This window comes from Zootoca vivipara, chromosome 6 (assembly GCF_963506605.1).
Source record: "Zootoca vivipara chromosome 6, rZooViv1.1, whole genome shotgun sequence".
Taxonomy (NCBI): Eukaryota; Metazoa; Chordata; class Lepidosauria; order Squamata; family Lacertidae; genus Zootoca; species Zootoca vivipara.
Genome location: NC_083281.1, coordinates 61,895,422 through 61,914,246, shown reverse-complemented (window position 1 = coordinate 61,914,246; position 18,825 = coordinate 61,895,422).

The following is an 18,825-nucleotide window of genomic DNA, read 5'->3' as shown; positions in this document are numbered from 1 at the left end:
AGAATTGAAAAATGCAATTGAAAGCCATTTGCAATAGATATTTGTAAGCCAAGCTAGGGGGGGTGCGTTCCTGACTCTTTAATATTCTCAAGACAACATAAGAGGAGCTTGCTGGATCAGAACAATGACCCATCTAGTCTCAAAGTAGCCAACCAGATGCCTGGTGAAAGCTGAAAAGCAGGACCTGAGCACAAGAGCGCACTCCCTTCCTGTGATTTCCAACAACTGGTATTCAGAAGCATTCCTGCCTCTGACCATGGAGGCAGAGAGTGGTCATCATGGCTACCATTGAGAGCCTTGTTCTCCATGAATTTGCTGAATCCTCATTTCAAGCCATCCCAGTTGATGGAAATCCCTGCCTCCCGTGGAACATCATTGTTACTGGGATGGAAAAAGGAAATGAAAATAAATAAATACCCACAAGAATAGCAGCCAATCAAGGATGTGAATAGACACCTATTCACTTTTTGTTTGTTTGTGCTGAAAAAGATCACTAAAGGATATTCTGCTCAGTCCCACCATTTAGTGTTTGTCCAAAAGTTGAAGATGCCAAACTGAATGCACAGCTGAGCTGTCCGTTCAGCACTATAATCTCCAGGGAAAATTGGGAATCATAACAGCTGGCTCTGGGGTTTTTTAATCTGGAAGATTGTACAGTGCACTTGAAAAGTGAGTGTTCGAGTTTCTGATTTGAGCTGACTTTATCTTGTTTCCTGGCCAAGGGTCAAAGAGCAACCAGGAGTAGGGGGTCCAGAGAAAATATGTTGGAAAGGTGAAGAACAAGGTAGGAAGCTTGAGGAAGCAAGGGTGAGGCTGAACTGGTTGCAGAACATTTTACAGCCTGACAGTCACATTTGGTGCTGGTGGGTGGGGCTAGAGGCAAAAGTGAGTGGAGTAATTAATATGAATTTTACCTCTGTACCGTAGGCCAGTTTTACACACAGTTCCACAATGCTCTCTTGCCCATCTGGAAAAGAGTTCAAGGACACATTTTGGCCATGCAAATACACTCAGAAAAAGTGCAAAGCACAGTCAGTGAAGGCATGGCTGGAGTTGGGTTGTGGTCTGGGGGAGAGTCCTAAGGGTTTCCGCATCCCTGGGTTAAAAGGCAATGCAGCATATAGTGGGAAAGACCTCTGTCAGAGCCCCTGGAGTGATCCTGCCATTCACAGTAGGCAACAGATGGATCGATGGTCTGACAGCATAAGGGTATTGTCATCTCTTCATATGCTGCCATATGTCCACCTACATGCTGGCCATAAACACGCGTTTGGGAATCCTGTGTTTGCTACTGAACATCTCCTTCCATTATGGGTTGCTGTGCTACACTGGAGGCATTATAAACATGTAACTGGTGACCTGAGGGGGGCAGAGTGTACTAGCTTCACCCTCCTCTGCCTGTTTTCATTGCCTTCCACAAGTGGGAAGCTACATATGGTGGGGAGCCTTTTGTATCAGTGGAGACTCCCTGCATGTCTTGGAAAATTGGTACAGGGAACCTCCATGGATACAAGAGCAGCACCCCCCCCCCATTTTAGACAGCAGACTTCCAGTGTGTGATAGGCAATGAAAACAAGCATGGAGAGGGTGGTGTGATCGCTCCATTTCCCTGTCTCACTCAATGGCTGCATTCACGTTGTTTAGTCGTTTAGTCGTGTCCGACTCTTCGTGACCCCATGGACCATAGCACGCCAGGCACTCCTGTCTTCCACTGCCTCCCGCAGTTTGGTCAAACTCATGTTCGTAGCTTCGAGAACACTGTCCAACCATCTCGTCCTCTGTCGTCCCCTTCTCCTAGTGCTCTCCATCTTTCCCAACATCAAGGTCTTTTCCAAGGATTCTTCTCTTCTCATGAGGTGGCCAAAGTATTGGAGCCTCAGCTTCACGATCTGTCCTTCCAGTGAGCACTCAGGGCTGATTTCCTTAAGAATGGATAGGTTTGATCTTCTTGCAGTCCATGGGACTCTCAAGAGTCTCCTCCAGCACCATAATTCAAAAGCATCAATTCTTCGGCGATCAGCCTTCTTTATGGTCCAGCTCTCACTTCCATACATCACTACTGGGAAAACCATAGCTTTAACTATATGGACCTTTGTAGGCAAGGTGATGTCTCTGCTTTTTAAGATGCTGTCTAGGTTTGTCATTGCTTTTCTCCCAAGAAGCAGGCGTCTTTTAATTTCGTGACTGCTGTCACCATCTGCAGTGATCAAGGAGCCCAAGAAAGTAAAATCTCTCACTGCCTCCATTTCTTCCCCTTGTATTTGCCAGGAGGTGATGGGACCAGTGGCCATGATCTTGGTTTTTTTGATGTTGAGCTTCAGACTATATTTTGCGCTCTCCTCTTTCACCCTCATTAAAAGGTTCTTTAATTCCTCCTCACTTTCTGCCATCAAGGTTGTGTCATCTGCATATCTGAGGTTGTTGATATTTCTTCCGGCAATCTTAATTCCAGTTTGGGATTCATCTAGTCCAGCCTTTCGCATGATGAATTCTGCATATAAGTTAAATAAGCAGGGAGACAATATACAACCTTGTCGTACTCCTTTCCCAATTTTGAACCAATCAGTTGTTCCATATCCAGTTCTAACTGTAGCTTCTTGTCCCACATAGAGATTTCTCAGGAGACAGATGAGGTGATCAGGCACTCCCATTTCTTTAAGAACTTGCCATAGTTTGCTGTGGTCGACACAGTCAAAGGCTTTTGCATAGTCAATGAAGCAGAAGTAGACGTTTTTCTGGAACTCTCTAGCTTTCTCCATAATCCAGCGCATGTTTGCTATTTGGTCTCTGGTTCCTCTGCCCCTTTGAAATCCAGCTTGCACTTCTGGGAGTTCTCGGTCCACATACTGCCTAAGCCTGCCTTGTAGAATTTTAAGCATAACCTTGCTAGCGTGTGAAATGAGCGCAATTGTGCGGTAGTTGGAGCATTCTTTGGCACTGCCCTTCTTTGGAATTGGGATGTAGACTGATCTTCTCCAATCCTCTTGTCATTGCTGAGTTTTCCAAACTTGCTGGCATATTGGGTGTAGCACCTTAACAGCATCATCTTTTAAAATTTTAAATAGTTCAGCTGGAATATCATCACTTCCACTGGCCTTGTTATTAGCAATGCTTTCTAAGGCCCATTTGACTTCACTCTCCAAGATGTCTGGCTCAAGGTCAGCAACCACACTACCTGAGGTGTACGAGACCTCCATATCTTTCTGGTATAATTCCTCTGTGTATTCTTGCCACCTCTTCTTGATGTCTTCTGCTTCTGTTAGGTCCTTACCACTTTTGTCCTTGATTATGGTAATCTTTGTACGAAATGTTCCTTTCATATCTCCAATTTTCTTGAACAGATCTCTGGTTTTCCCCATTCTATTGTTTTCCTCTATTTCTTTGCATTGCTCATTTAAGAAGACCCTCTTGTCTCTCCTTGCTATTTTTTGGAAATCTGCATTCAGTTTCCTGTATCTTTCCCTATCTCCCTTGCATTTTGCTTGCCTCCTCTCCTCCGCTATTTGTAAGGCCTCGTTGGACAGCCATTTTGCTTTCTTGCATTTCCTTTTCCTTGGGATGGTTTTCGTTGCTGCCTCCTGTATAATGTTACGAGCCTCCATCCATAGTTCTTCAGGCATTCTGTCCACCAAATCTAAAACCTTAAACCTGTTCCTCACTTCCACTGTGTATTCATAAGGGATTTGATTTAGATTGTATCTTACTGGCCCAGTGGTTTTTCCTACTTTCTTCAGTTTAAACTGGAATTTTGCTATAAGAAGCTGATGATCTGAGTTACAGTCAGCTCCAGGTCTTGTTTTTGCTGACTGTATAGAGCTTCTCAATCTTTGGCTGCAGAGAATATAATCAATCTGATTTCGATGCTGCCCATTTGGTGATATCCATGTGTAGAGTCGTCTCTTGTGTTGTTGGAAAAGAGTGTTTGTGATGACCAGCTTGTTCTCTTGACAGAACTCTATTAGCCTTTGCCCTGCTTCATTTTGAACTCCAAGGCCAAACTTGCTAGTTGTTCCTTTTATCTCTTGATTCCCTACTTTAGCATTCCAATCCCCTGTAATGAGAAGAACATCCTTCTTTGGTGTCATTTCTAGAAGGTGTTGTAAGTCTTCATAGAACTGGTCAATTTCACTTTCTTCAGCACCGGTAGTTGGTGCATAAACTTGGATTACTGTGATGTTAAAAGGTCTGCCTTGGATTCGTATCGAGATCATTCTGTCATTTTTGAGATTGCATCCCATTACAGCTTTTGCCACTCTTTTGTTGACTATGAGGGCCACTCCATTTCTTCTACGGGATTCTTGCCCACAGTAGTAGATATGATAGTCACCCGAACTGAATTCACCCATTCCCTTCCATTTTAATTCACTGATGCCCAGGATGTCAATATTTATTCTTGCCATCTCATTTTTCACCACATCCAGCTTACTGGGGTTCATGGTTCTTACATTCCAGGTTCCTATGCAATATTTTTCTTTACAGCATTGGACTTTCCTTTCGCTTCCAGGCATATCCGCAACTGAGCGACCTTTCGGCTTTGGCCCAGCCGCTTCATCAGCTCTGAATCTACTTGTACTTGTCCTCCGCTCTTCCTCAGTAACATGTTGGACGCCTCCCGACCTGAGGGGCTCATCTTCCAGCGTCATAACTTTTATATGCCTGTTGTCTTTGTCCATAGAGTTTTCTTGGCAGGGATACTGGAGTGGCTTGCCAATTCCTTCTCCAGGTGGATCACGTTTGGTCAAAACATAACTTCTCTAAGTTATTTAAGCCCCTTCGCCACGACAAGGCAGTGATCCATGAAGGGGGGCTGCATTCACAGGGCAGTTTATTCCCCCCCCCCCAAAATGTTTCCTTATCACTTTCCTCACTATATCTGAGCTTTCACACCATGTAAAAGCCACTTCTGGAAATCTAATGGAATATAGCACATGTTTAGCACTCATTTTCATTTTCCAGAAAAAGACCCATTTACAGCTCCTTTAACCCAGAAAATTATGGAAGTAAAGTGATGTGATTTATTTTGAGTGGTAGATTGGCATACAGTTCTTTCTTGATGTTTCCCTGGGGGAATCATGGAAGAACAGATGTAAGAATGTGCAGAAAGGGTCAGGAAGCTGTGACATTGCCCAATGACATCTGTTTTTTAACACATCATGCCCACTGGTATGAATGACATTTAGCATGACATGCTGGTATATCAAAAAGCCACTGTTTCAACATTCAGCTTCAGTGGATGTCCATGAGCTTTAGTGCTAGAACAGAGGGAGAAAAACTTTTCTTTCTCCACTTCTATCATGTCCTCTTTTACTTGCATTTTCTCTAAACCAGTCAATCTGATGGTTGGGGACGTAGCAATTTTCATCTCCATCAAGGCTTTGGGTTCTGCCTACTCCAGCTGTGTCCACTTTAATTTTGTTGCCTTTTTTACTCCTCCGCCAAAGCTGGCAAGGGCCTAGAAAAAAATCTTTTTTGGGGGGTCGATCAAGCTGCCAAACTGAGCACTAGTCGCCCTGCCCCAGATCAGGTCCCTTTCCAGGTCACACCCCCTCTCCCGAGGTCACAACCCTTAATGGCTCTGCTCTGCACCTCAAATAATTTTTCATGGCAGGAATGTGTCCTTGCACTGTGATAATGCCTCTTGCTTGCCTGAATGGAGAAGTGTGTGGGTATAAGGACCCCTGGATTTCACATTGCTAGAATGCAGCCTACTTTCAGGAGGGAAAAGTTGCACCCCTCTTTGCTCCACCCACATCTGCCTCTGGCCCCACACACAGTTTGCTCCAGCTCTGCCAACCATGCAGCCCCATTTTAGCAATACCTGTACAAAGGGAATGTGGGCCTCAGGTTGAAAAAGGTTCCCCACCTTTGTGCTTGAGACCAGTGGCAGAGCTTCATGCTCCAGCACTGGAGGAGTGGCTGGTGTGCCGCCCACAGGGGTGTGGTGCGCGTCCTGGGGGCGTGGTGTGCTGCCTGCAGGGGCGTGGTGCCCAGTGGGGGGCAGCCACAGTGGCATCCCACCAGAATCATGGTGCTGGAGGTGGTGCGCTCCCCCTGCTCCCCTTTTCCTCCACCAGTGCTTGAGACAAAATAGGAGCAAATGCCTCCTGATACTGAAAAAAAGTGGTTGGAAAACCCCAATATCGAAAGGTCTGGGAAGTGTGCATCAGACACTTCCCTGAATCTCTCTCCTCCACAGCTTTAACAGATGGCTGAAATCACAACATTCCTAGTCTTTAGAAGCACTTGTAATTCCCCCCAACTCATTTCCCAACTCCAGTGGTTAACAAGAACGGGTTCCATATTTTGCAACTAATAACATTTCACCCTCTGAGTCAGGCTCGTTAGGGGAAGATGATGGCCTTTGAGCTTGACTCTGCTTGTTGATGACTTAACTACAGATTATTGTCTTCAGGCTGATGCATTGCAATCAGTTTATGCCCAGACTGAGTCATTTATGTGATCATGGGAATATTTTACCATTAAGCTTCTCCTCTTGGGCTACTAGAGCCAATATGCAATATGAAACACAGTGGTGTCAGGGCAGCTTCCCCAGGATGCAACCCCACATTGCTCCCTGAATGAGTATATAAAACCAACAGCGGAGCTTTGTTTTTGCAGGCCAAGGGTCACATTCCCCTGAGGGCAACCTTCCAGGGATCACATCCCAGTGGTGGGAGGGACCACAGGTGAAAGTGGGTGGGGCAAGAGCAGGGGTTGGGAAAGGGATCTGGCCAGAAGGTCAGTACAGTGACTTCGCTTCCTGGAAGCCAAGTTGCAGTGATGCCCTTCCTTTCCTGCCAGTTCTGCATCATGGGCCACTTTAACACATGGGGTGGATCCACTCTCCTGTCAGCTGGTGTCAGGCAATGGTGGTGGTGCTACCACCAGACGCTTCCTGGCTGATGCTGACCCGTGACAGGGCCTTTTCAGTGGTGGTGCCTCGGTTGCAGGATGCCCTCCTTGCACCTGACTATTATTATCAAGTTTCAGGAGGAATTTGAAAACATTCTTGTTTACCTCGGCTGAAGAATACTGCTCCTGGCATTAAATGTATGGAAAAAGAAGAACGGACAATTGTCTCTTTAATCGGATTGCATGAAAAAAAGGAACTTCCCAGCCAGAGACAGAAGATTCCAGGCTGGCTTTTTGTAGGTGGAAATGTTCACAGGGCCGTCCCATCAGGCAAGAGGTGAGAGGGAAGAGAATGTTTAGCCCATCCCTTGCTCCAGCTTAGAGCAAGGAAACAATGATGACTAATTCATAAAGAATTACTAGCTTTCTTTGCTCTGAACATTTTCTGCCAAAAATTAGATGTGTTTTATATTGTGTTGTTGTTGTTGTTTAGTCATTTAGTCGTGTCCGACTCTTCACGACCCCATGGACCAGAGCACGCCAGGCACTCAACTTTTATATGCCTGTTGTCCATGGAGTTTTCTTGGCAGGGATACTGGAGTGGCTTGCCAGTTCCTGCTCCAGGTGGATCACGTTTAGTCAAAACTCTCCACTATGACCTGCCATCTTGGGTGGCCCTGCACGGCATAGCTCATAGCTTCTCTGAGTTATTCAAGCCCCTTCGCCACGTCGAGGCAGTGATCCATGAAGGAGATTGCGTTTTACTCCTGGTTATTCCAGACAGTCCATTTATAGCACAACAAATGCAAAGGTGTTGCTTAATTTGTTGTTTGGGCTTCAGAGATCATCCTTCAGAGGAAGCATTTCTGCTTCAGGGAGATCCTTAGCCAAACTATGGAACTCCCTCTTTCAGGAGACAATGATGGCCACCAACTTGGGTGGCTTTAAAAGAGGATTAGACAAATTAATGGAGGAGAGGGCTATTGAAGGCTACTAGTCGTGATGGCTAGGCTGTGCCTCCACAGTTGGAGGCAGCAATGCTTCTGAATGCTACTTGCTGGACATCACAGGAGGAGCACTGGCGGAGGAAGAGGAGTGTGGGGGGAGCGCACCGCCCCTGGGACTCGCCCCAGCCCCGCCCTGCCTGCTCTCTGCCCCCCCCCCCCCCGGTGCCAGAGCATGAAGCTCCCCCACTGAGGAGGAGAGAGCACTCTTGTGCTTAAGTTCTGCAAGAGTAGAACGTTGGACAAGATGAGCCATTGGTCTGATCCAAGAGGCTACTTTTATGTAGTGCTCAATCACATCACAGTCATAGGGTGCTCCCAGACTCTCATTCTTTGCTGTTCTGCAAGCTGCAAGGCGAACAGAAACTCTCCTTGTAGACCTTTGGCGCACCAATGATATTTTGTAGCTGGGTTAGCAGTGCATGTTTCAATAGCTTGTTTAAATAGGGTTATTTTTTAACAGTGCCAGGGTTGTGGGGTGTTTTTTTTTGTTTAGTATTTATTTAAATAATTTATTTCTGACTTAACTGCAATCTAAGCTGTATGAAAAAAAAATACTGAAAATGTATACATCAGTTTAAAATCTCATTTCACGTGAAATGCTGTTTGGAAGCTGGACCTGACTAATCTCAGATAAACTCCTTGTCAGTTTAATCGCTGACTTAAATCGCTCTTTAGACTTTGTCTCGAGTTTGCTGAGCCTGAGTGTGAAACTAACATGAGCTTTCTCCAAATTTCAGAATACTTAGTTACAGCTCTGATGTGAACTTTCTCTTTGAATGATGAGTGCTCCCTCTCTTGGAGAGTTGGAGCACATGTAGGTCTTAAAAAAATTATAGGGAGGCAGAAGACAGAGAGAGAAACATGCAAAGGAGATGATAATTTTTAAAGACTAGGTAGACTAAGGTGGCATGCAACATTATACTGCTAACTCATATAAAATGTGTTCAACTCATATAAAATGCGATCAATGTGAACAATATATTAAGACAGCTGTATATATCATATACATATCATATACATAGCTGCCAAGTTCTCCCTTTTTAAAGGGAAATCCCCTTATGCTGAATAGGCTTCCTCGCGAGAAAAGGGAAAACTTGGCAGCTATGATCATATATCAAGAGGGTATAAAGCTAAAGACAACAATAAACATAAGCACCATCAAAACAATACAAAATTATCATTAAAATGACTGGTTAATATAAAGGAAGTTACATATGTTTTATCTCTTCTTCGCTATTGTTGATTTTAATAATCTTTAGACTGTTTTATAAAATCTGTGTTGAATTGCCTTTTCAATTGAGAATTGTAATTTAAAAAAGATTATTATAAACCACTTACAATCAAGTGGCATATAAATATTATTAAATAAATATAAATAAATCATCATGTTGTCCTTTGAATGCCACCCAAGTAAGCAATTGCAAGTTGTTACGTGCAAACAAAACAAACAAACATACAAACAAAAAAAACTACTTTCATTATGGCTGTAATTATGTAATTTTTTTCATGTTGTAAGTCACCTTGAACTGTGGAAAGGCAGCATACAAATAAAATATGCATGCATTTATGTGTTGCAGAATCTGTGACTGCAAGAGCATGTTGCAGAATCTGAGATTTTTAAATAGAAAAGCATTAAAATGAAGGTGATTGTGTTTCCTCCCCCTGACCCTGCCGCCTTTTGGTGTTTCCTTTTAAACCAAATCTGTGTGTTCAGAATGGCTTTGTTTTAATAGCAAGCAAAGCTGGAATCCCAGAGACTTCTTGAACTGATTTCTCAGTTAAAAAGGTCAAACAACAGATGTAGCTGTTCCTCATGCAATGTTCCATGTCCTGTTAACTTTGGAAATGTAACCAAATGTTCTGCCTTTCTTGAGTTTGCAAACCATGATCTGCGAGCAGGTCCAGTGAATGGTTTAGGGAACCTACATCCCAAAGGATAATTGAAGCTTAACAGATTCGAGCTTGATTAGCAAGCTGGCTGAGAGATCCCTAGGAGCCCAAAGGAAATAGCAGGGCGAGCATGCAATAAATAAAAACACAGTCAGTGAGCAAATCCTTTGTGGTGTGAGAATATATTCTGAGCCGGCCCATCCATGGGGGACCTGAAACATTTGGCCTAGCCCTACAGGATTTGCCAATTCAAGTGCAAGCAACATTCTGCAGACTAAAACACTTTTAGTGTTTTTATAAGAACACAAGAGCTCTACTGCAATCGGACTAAATGTCCGTCTAGTGCCTGCATTTTGCTTCCTAGAGTGCGCAACCAGAATATGTGTATGAAGATGAAGACATTTTGGTTAATAGACATATAGCTGGTCTCTTCCTTGAATTTGCGATGACCAGGTTAAATATTCCTCTGGCTGAGTTCAAGCACTTGAACAGACTGAAAAGTATCTCTACAACGGTCTATAACATTGGCATCTTCTATAATCATATTACTGCCCATTTGCTCTTAACCCCTGAACAGTTTTGCTGGTGTGTTCAGGAGGCAGTTACAAAATCCCTCCATGCTATGGGGAAAGGTATATGGGGAAATGTTATCTAGAGGGTCCAGAATGCCCCATGCCCTATAGAAGCCACAGAAGGAAATAGCTCTGCTTTCTCCTGATTCTAGGCACCGATGTCTTTGTGACATCATCAGATATGGCTCCAATCCCAGTCCTCATCTCAGACCTGTTTGCATGTCTAGCAATCAAGAAGCATGTCTAGCAATCAAGAAGCTGAAAGGACTCAAAGTCGGACACATGTCCTGCTTTACAGTATTATTTATTTAAAGGCCTGTCAGAAGATAGCCTCAGTCTGAAGGGTTCCTCGAGTGAAACAGGGGGAAATAATCTGGCCCACCATGCCCCCTCAGTCCAGCCTACTACCAGGCCAGTCTCAGCAAGCCCCACCCTCCACCAGTCATTCCATGTTATTTTATTGCATATTCCAATCAACTGAGAATCTAACCATTAGACATTGGCAACAGGCCTTGAAAGAGTAAAGGTAAAGGTAAAGGGACCCCTGACAGTTAAGTCCAATCGCGGACAACTCTGGGGTTGTGGCACTCATCTTGCTTCATTGGCTGACGGAACCAACGTTTGTCCGCAGACAATTTTTTTCCTGGGTCATGTGGCCAGCATGACTAAGCCGCTTCTGGCAAACCAGAGCAGTACATGGAAATGCCGTTTACCTTCCCGCCAGAGGGGTACCTATTTATCTACTTGCACTTTGACGTGCTTTCAAACTGCTAGGTTGGCAGGAGCTGGGACCGAGCAACGGGAGCTCACCCCGTCGCAGGGATTAGAACCTTCTGATCGGCAAGCCCTAGGCTCTGTGGTTTAACCCACAGTGGTTTAGACCACAGCGCCACCTGCATCCCATGTCCCTGCGCCTTGAAAGAGTAGACATAGGGTATCTCATCCCTCCAATTTTAGGGCAGGCGGATACTGTGTGAAGTATGAATGTGGGTTGTAGCTTGATTTGTTTACTAGCTTCAATGTCATTCAAAAGTTCCACTTAGGAAGTACTGCAGCGGAGGCCCCACCTCCCTGTCACAGTCAAACATTGTGTCTTTCCCTTTTGATCTCTTTGCACTTTCCCTCTGTTCTTTGCTATGGACCCCAACAGCATTTCCACATTTTACATGGAACCAGTGGGTGTAGCTGACAATTGTCATTTGCCTGAGAGGTCAGTGATTGATTTGAAACTGAGATATGTTGGTTTGTTATTTTTTTTTTTAAAAAAAATCATCCATCTCTGTCTCTGGTGGGGCGCTTCCCATGGAAAGTACAGCAAGGAACTCGGCTAATAGTGAGCATGGAATCTGTTTCAATTGAGTTGGCAATTTCAGCTGGCTGGCAGGTGGCCTGTAACAAGCCATTAAAAAAATGTGCGTCATTCCTGCAGCTTTCTTCCTTTTTTTTTTCCTCCTGAGGAGAAGCGCATCCGGAAGTTTCTTAATGCTTCCTATGTTGCAAAATGGAGAGAAACTTGAAGATCCTCCAGGCAGAGCTAGAACTGAATACATAAATTTATAAAGAAAGCTCAAGCAGCGTGGATTGCACAAACATATTATTAGCTCCATGAATTGTCTTTCGGGCTTTGCTGAAAACTCTCCAGTAAGTCTTGATAACGGACTGAGATATTTAATGTAATTTTTCCTGGACACCTTGCAGATGGCATCTGACCTGTTTTTGGAAGTCGGCATCAAACACAGACCATTATGCTTGACTCGGTTAGGACTCAGTTTTCTTCTGCCCAATGACTGATGATGGCTGCTTTTCTAGAGAAAGGAAAAGGTCTACACAGTGATAAAAAGAAATGACTCTAAGATACAGATTGCTGGGAACTTCCAGCAGATGACTGGCCTGTTACCCCAATTGCAGAATCATCTCCAGCTACTAAAAGGAAACATTGTAGCTCCTCTGGCAAATTGCCAAGTGACTGTTAGTTAAAACCCTCTAAAGCAATGCTTCCCAAACTTTTTCTGACCACTGCCCCTTTGGTACCATAAACTCACCCACTGTGTCCCCTACCCAATAAAAAGCATGATTTGGAATAGGAGTTTGCACAACCCACTAAGGAAATTACTGACACAATAAATTTCAAAACAGTAATTAATTGCACATTTTTTCAAAACCCATTTAATTTAACTAATAAAATAATTTTAATTTTTAAACAATAAAATTATTATTATTATTATTATTATTATTATTATTATTATTATTGCCATTTACACCTCCAGCATCCCTCTGCTGCACCCTGACCTCCTAGTGCCCCCCTAGGTAATCCCATTCCCCCCCCCACACACAGAGAGAATCACAACTATAGTAATCACACAGTCAAACATACACAACACTCACAGTACAAACTTGTGAATGTCTACATTGAAGTAAAGCCCCACTGAGTTCAATGGGGCTTATACTCATCTAGGGCTGGTCCTACCATTGGGCAAAGTGAGACAACTGCCTCAGGTGGTGGATGGTGATGATGTCAATTTTCTTGAGCATGAGAGCCCTCTCTCCTCCTGTGTCTTCCAGCAACTGGTAGTCAGAAGCATTGCGGCCTCTGACTATGGTGGCAGAACATAGCCATCATGACCAGCAGCCATTGATAGCCCCATCCTCCATGAATCCAAGGAATTTCTAGCTGTAGAAAGGCATAAGTTCATCTGAAGGCCTGCTCTGGATTCTTCACTGCAACATTGGCAGTTCCTCTGATGCCCAAGAGATGGCAGCACGCATTTCATTCCTGGGTAGATGGAATGTTCCATGAGCCGCCAGAGGGGCTACTGTGAGTAGGATGAAACACTGGTAATCTAGAAGACAAACGGCTCGTATAGTCCTTTCTGGTTTATTTGTTAAAGTCAAATAGTTCATCCCAAATGGTTTTCATGGCTCCCTACCCCCCACAAAGCACAGGTGGGAGAGGATGACTTTTTATGCTAGACAGACAAAGGATGAACCTTGACAGGAAGCCAACGAACACATTTGCAGACACTTTGAGAGAGGCTGTCTGGCAATCTTGTGCGGGAATCTTATGATTCAGCAGCAGTTTCTGGTTAATTGAATTATGTCTTATCTCACCAGAGGAGAGGAGGAAGGGGCCCCCACTTCTCTAGTGGCGACTCTCCTTTGGAGAGCCAAGCACAAATGAAAAATTTCAGAGGCAAAGAAGAATGCCTTTCTTTTTAAAACCTGAGTGGGAAGCCAAAGTTATAAAATGACCACAGTGTATTCATTCCAAAGATATGTCTACAGGGCCTGTAGCTTGGTGGTAGAGTATCTGTCTTGCATGCAGAAGGTCTCAGGTTCAATCCCTGGTAGGGAGGTAGGGCTGGGAGAGACTCCCATTCTAAAGCCTTGGAGAGATGCTGCCAGGCAGTGTAGAAAACGTTGAGCTCGGTGGACCCAGCGGTCTGATTCAGCATAATACAGCCTCCTCTGTCCCTATGTCTGAATGAATGAAGAATTAAAACTCACCACCTACATCAAAGAGAGAGAACCTGCTCAGATGTTGTTGCAGTGAATCTGCCATCATACCCAACCATGCTGGCTGAGGCTAAATGGAGTCCAACAACTTATGGAGGGCCACAATTTCCCCATACCTGAGCTAATTAGACAATGGTTTGAATCAAGGTCAAGGATTTCTGGGTCATTCAGCTCAGTAGTACTCAATCTCAATATTACAAGGGTGAGATTCCAGAGTCTTCCTGCCAGGAATGCCACTCACACCTCTGTGCCTGGATTTCCCAAGGTCTGCTATTGGGAACAACCTTTTTTTTTGCAACCTGAGATTCCCGTGTGGCAACTCGATCTCAACCCCAGAATTGGTGAATTCTGAAAGATCTGACAACTGCTAGAGATGCATTTCTGGCCTGGTTCACTCATCCCCTGGTATAAATTTCCAGCTGTTTAAAAGAATGATACTGGAGGGGTGGAGGAAGAGGACACACACACCCCGCTGCAATTCTCTCCATGTGCTTCAACAGCCCCAAGCAGGATTATTTAGAATGAATTTTGGTTTGACGTATTTTGGCAAACCTGTTGCATAGAGAGCAAGACAAATGGTCCTCTTATCTCGAAAGCAGCAACCCGCAAGCACTCCTGTTTCTAATTGGAGCCTGGCAGAACTTCTTTCTTCCATCCATCAAGCTGGTGAATAAAAAATGAGTAACCTTACAGCTGGGACTCGCCAATGGTGAGTAGCAACGTTTGGGGAGGAGGTAAAGAAATCCAGGCCATTTAGAACCGTCATTCCTTTCCTTGACTCAACATTAACTTGTTTTCCACTGTAGTTTTTGAAGACCCCGGTTGACTTTATCTCTTAGATGAGGGAGGATGAGAAGCACTCCTCTCCCCAGGGGCCTTTGATAGTTGGTCCAGCACTCCAGAAGGGGGCAAATGACAAAGCAGGACCTGAAAAATGTAGCTCATTAGGAAGGCCGGGAGTACAAATCTCTTTGGAAAAGGGATGTTAGGTTTTACTGGGGCTTTTTTTGGGGGTGTGTGTGTTTCATCTCTATATTTCTTGCATCCCTCTTTGATGCAAGGGATGGTTTTAAGAGGGCATGTGTGCTCTCTCTCCCTCCTGCCCACCTTCTTAAAACAGCCATACAAAGGTAGAGGCAAAATGTATACAAGTAGATATTTATTTTTCTTCACGTGTTTTCTAGGATCTCATCCTGTTGCGCGCACACCAGCAGGAAGAGACTCCAGGGGTTCTTGCACTTACCCAGGGCTCTGTTGCCTTGGAATGAGGGTCAAAAGAGACAGTGGTGTACAGACAGGATATATGGTTTTATTTACACATATGTACAACCTGAGCATAGGATGGACGGGCTCACAGCATCAACACCCCAACAGATCTTGCTTCCCTATTAGGTTTCCAGGGAGGCCCCCAGCCACAGCTTTGGGTCCAACATAGAGAAAAACCAGCCTCTGTGTATACAGCTTCCAGCCAAACCTCTCTCCTCCACAAGCCCTCCTTGGGTTATTGTTCACCCTCCTAGCTATGACCTGACATCCAGCCAGGTGAGGCTGTGAAAGGGCCACCCCTTTGTCTTTATGACAACCCCTTTAGGCATGTAAACAACAATCCCTTACAGGCCATTACCTTAAAAAAAAAAGAACCCTGGTCTGACACGTTCAGCAGTTTTCTGCTTATATATTCTAAGCTCACAGATACAGAACAGTCGAAATATAAAATAAAAATAAAAATAAATTGTCCAGTAGCACCTTAGAGAGCAACTAAGTTTGTTCTTGGTATAAGCCTTCGTGTGCATGCACACTTCAACAAACTTAGTTGGTCTATAAGGTGCTACTGGACAATTTTTTAATTTTTATATATATTTCGACTGTGTCAGACCAACACGACTACCTACCTGAATCTTGATACAGAACAGGTTTGGAAAGGACCCCTGGGTATAACCCAGACTGATTCCCCCCACCTTCTATAAGAATACTATACTTTTAAAGCACACTTAAAGGACACGGCTTCCCCACATTTGTGGGGATTCCCTGCATCCTCCACCAATGACAGTTCCCAGGATTCTTTCAGGAGAGCCACAGCATTTCAGGTGAGAGCCAAGGTGAACACAGGGGATTATTGTTCTTGGGCAGTCAGCAAACCATGTGGCACAGCCTTCCTCAAACTAGACTGCAGATAAAAATACATTGATGAATCTTTATTACTTATTCTCTATGCTCTCTGCATATAGAAATCTAGCTCCACAGGAAGGTGTCCAGGCAATAGTGTTTCACTAGGGACTCAGCTATACAGCTGCAAATAAAATGTTTTAAGTGTGTTTTAAGTGCAATATACAATGTGACGCTAGATAACGATGGTAAGCCTTATGGAAAATTCAGTGTATTTTTAAAAACGCTTTTAAAAAGAAGCATTTTTCAGAGCAGCTTTTATATGTACCTAGATTCCACCACTGACAGTTTTCTACATTAGGGGAAGTTTTCTTAATTTAGCAAAGTAAGCAAACCCTACTTTGATTTTTAAAACCTATGCCCCTCCTATGGCTCAGATCAAGCCATCTGTCCAGCTTCTGTCACCGCATTAAAACAATTACAAATTTGTAATTGTAAAAAAACAACCCCAACACTGCAAGTATAAACAATAACAGACATGGATGGCAGATTCTTTCCTGGACTGCACCGCACACACACACACACACACACCTACCTACACATTCTGCCTGAAATGTTCCACACACTTTCTGCTGAAATCTGGACTTCAGATGTCCGCCTGGGGGCATGTGGTTTCAAGACCAACCTTGGCCATGTCATCCAGAACAAAATGGCCTTTCTTAAGTTCTCCTCTCTGAAGCCCTGGGCTGATCATGGTTTATGGGAATTGTAGTTGAAAACAGCTGGAGGACACAGCAGGTTACAGAACCAACTGAATGTCCAATGGGGCATGATAAGCGTTATGTCTTATATACTGCAGTCTTCAGGAGGGTTCCTCCTGCGAGTTCCAACGATCTCAGAAGGCACAGCGACTCAGATCAGGGCTTTTAGTGTGGCTGCCCCTGCTCTGTGGAATAGCATTCCTGTCGAGATATGACAGGCACCCACTCACTGCACTTTCCAGAAGCAGCTGGATAAATGAGTCTTTACCTGGAGCGTCCAGTTGTTAGGGTCCGAGCCTTGTTTCAAAGATATTTGTTGTTTTTAATTTAATATTTTAAAAAACTTTGAGGCGGGGGCTTTGAAGGCAATTAAAATAAATCAATGTTAATTAATTAATACATAAATAAGCTCATTTGTGGGGGCTCATCGTATCACTGAACTCAATCCAGATTTGTATACTATTACTGCATCTTTCCCCCCTGCTACTTCAAGCCACGTTTAAGTAACATCACCACAAAACCCACCTGGGTAACTCCCACTTAAGGCTTAAGTGACGGATCTGATCACTCTGCTGATTCAGCAGCTTGGCAAATTGCATTCCTTCAGGCTGGGAGTCTGAATGTTCAAAATATTACGAAATGCATTGCTCAGCAAAAGAGAGGGGTGAGGAGGGTGGAGAGAGAAGCCTTTATGGATGCCTATAAACCGGTGGCCATATTTGTTTGGTTTCATGGAAAGCACTTTCAGAGCAAGTCATTTCACCGAAGTTCAAAGTGTACGGTTTCAACGGTTGCCAAAACCTTCCTGGTTCCGAGGGTCTCGTCATGCTAAGTGGTTGTCATGGGGACAATTCTTTCCCATTATTATGCCTGGAGTCTTTCCTAAACCACATTAGAAGTGGATACTGTTACAACGGTTTCAGAATCAACAATGGAAGCTCAGAAGAGGACAAATCCTTTCCAGATGTTGTAAACTAAGAGTAGTTTACCTTTCATGCAAAAGGGAATAATTTTTGGAATGATTCTTAATGCCTGGGGTGGGGGTGGGGGGTAGAATTCCTTCCAACCAACCACCTGTTATATCCTTGTAGTTAAGAAGTACACATTTTGGGATAGGTCTCCCTTTTAGCATCCTTCTAAAAAGTTTACATCTGAGCTGTGAAAGGATATATTTGAATTGGGAAATAGCCAGTGGCTTGTTCCTTCTTCACATTCTGTTTCAATATAGTACATCTTTTCAAGATGTAAATGAATTTCTATATACAGTATTTAAATTCACCAAGGATACAGAGCAATGCAACAGTGGCTTGTTTCTGTATCATATTTTTGTCAGACATTTTGCTTGTTTTCTATATTGATCTTTTATCTCCTCTTTTTGGCACAGAAAGATTGGCCTCAGCCTTGCCCCAGTAATGCTCCTTTGAAGATTTGAAATTTTAATTAAAACCTGAAAACTTGGGTTGTGGCCAATGTTAGCCTTACTTTGGTTAGGTGAAAAATTCCTGACACCCGCAAAGTAAGTTGCTGAGCTGTTTTTAGGAAGAGTGATTTTTTTGCCGAAAATTCCACCCTGGCGCCCTTTTTACACCAAGAAGCCATTTTGGGAATTTTCCTGACGTTTGGGAAGCCTAAAGACTTGGGTCCATGTAAACACTGTATACTTAAAGCACTATGACAATGTGAATAGTCATGGCTTCACCCAAAGAATTCTAGGAGCTGTAGTTTCTTAAGAGTACTGAGAGTTGTTGGGGACCCATATTCCCCTTACAGAGCAACAATTCCCACAGTGGCTTAACAATTAATCGTTCTGTACAGTGAACTCTGGAAATTGCAGCTTTGTGAGAGGAATAAGGGCCTCCTAACAACTCTGAGCACCCTTAACAAACTACAGCTCCCAGAATTCTGTGGGGGAAGCCATGATTGTTTAAAGTGATATCATAGTGCTTTAAATGCATGGTGCGAATGTGGCCATGGTTGGATGCAGCCCTTAATTAGTGGCTGTTAATGAGCCAATGCATGCTATGTTGAGCTTTGGCTTCTTCAGGAGAAATGGCCAACTGCTATCAACAAGAGTGAATCAGCTGGTAAGAGGTTGACTAACAGTTAATAGAGGAATCTGCACTA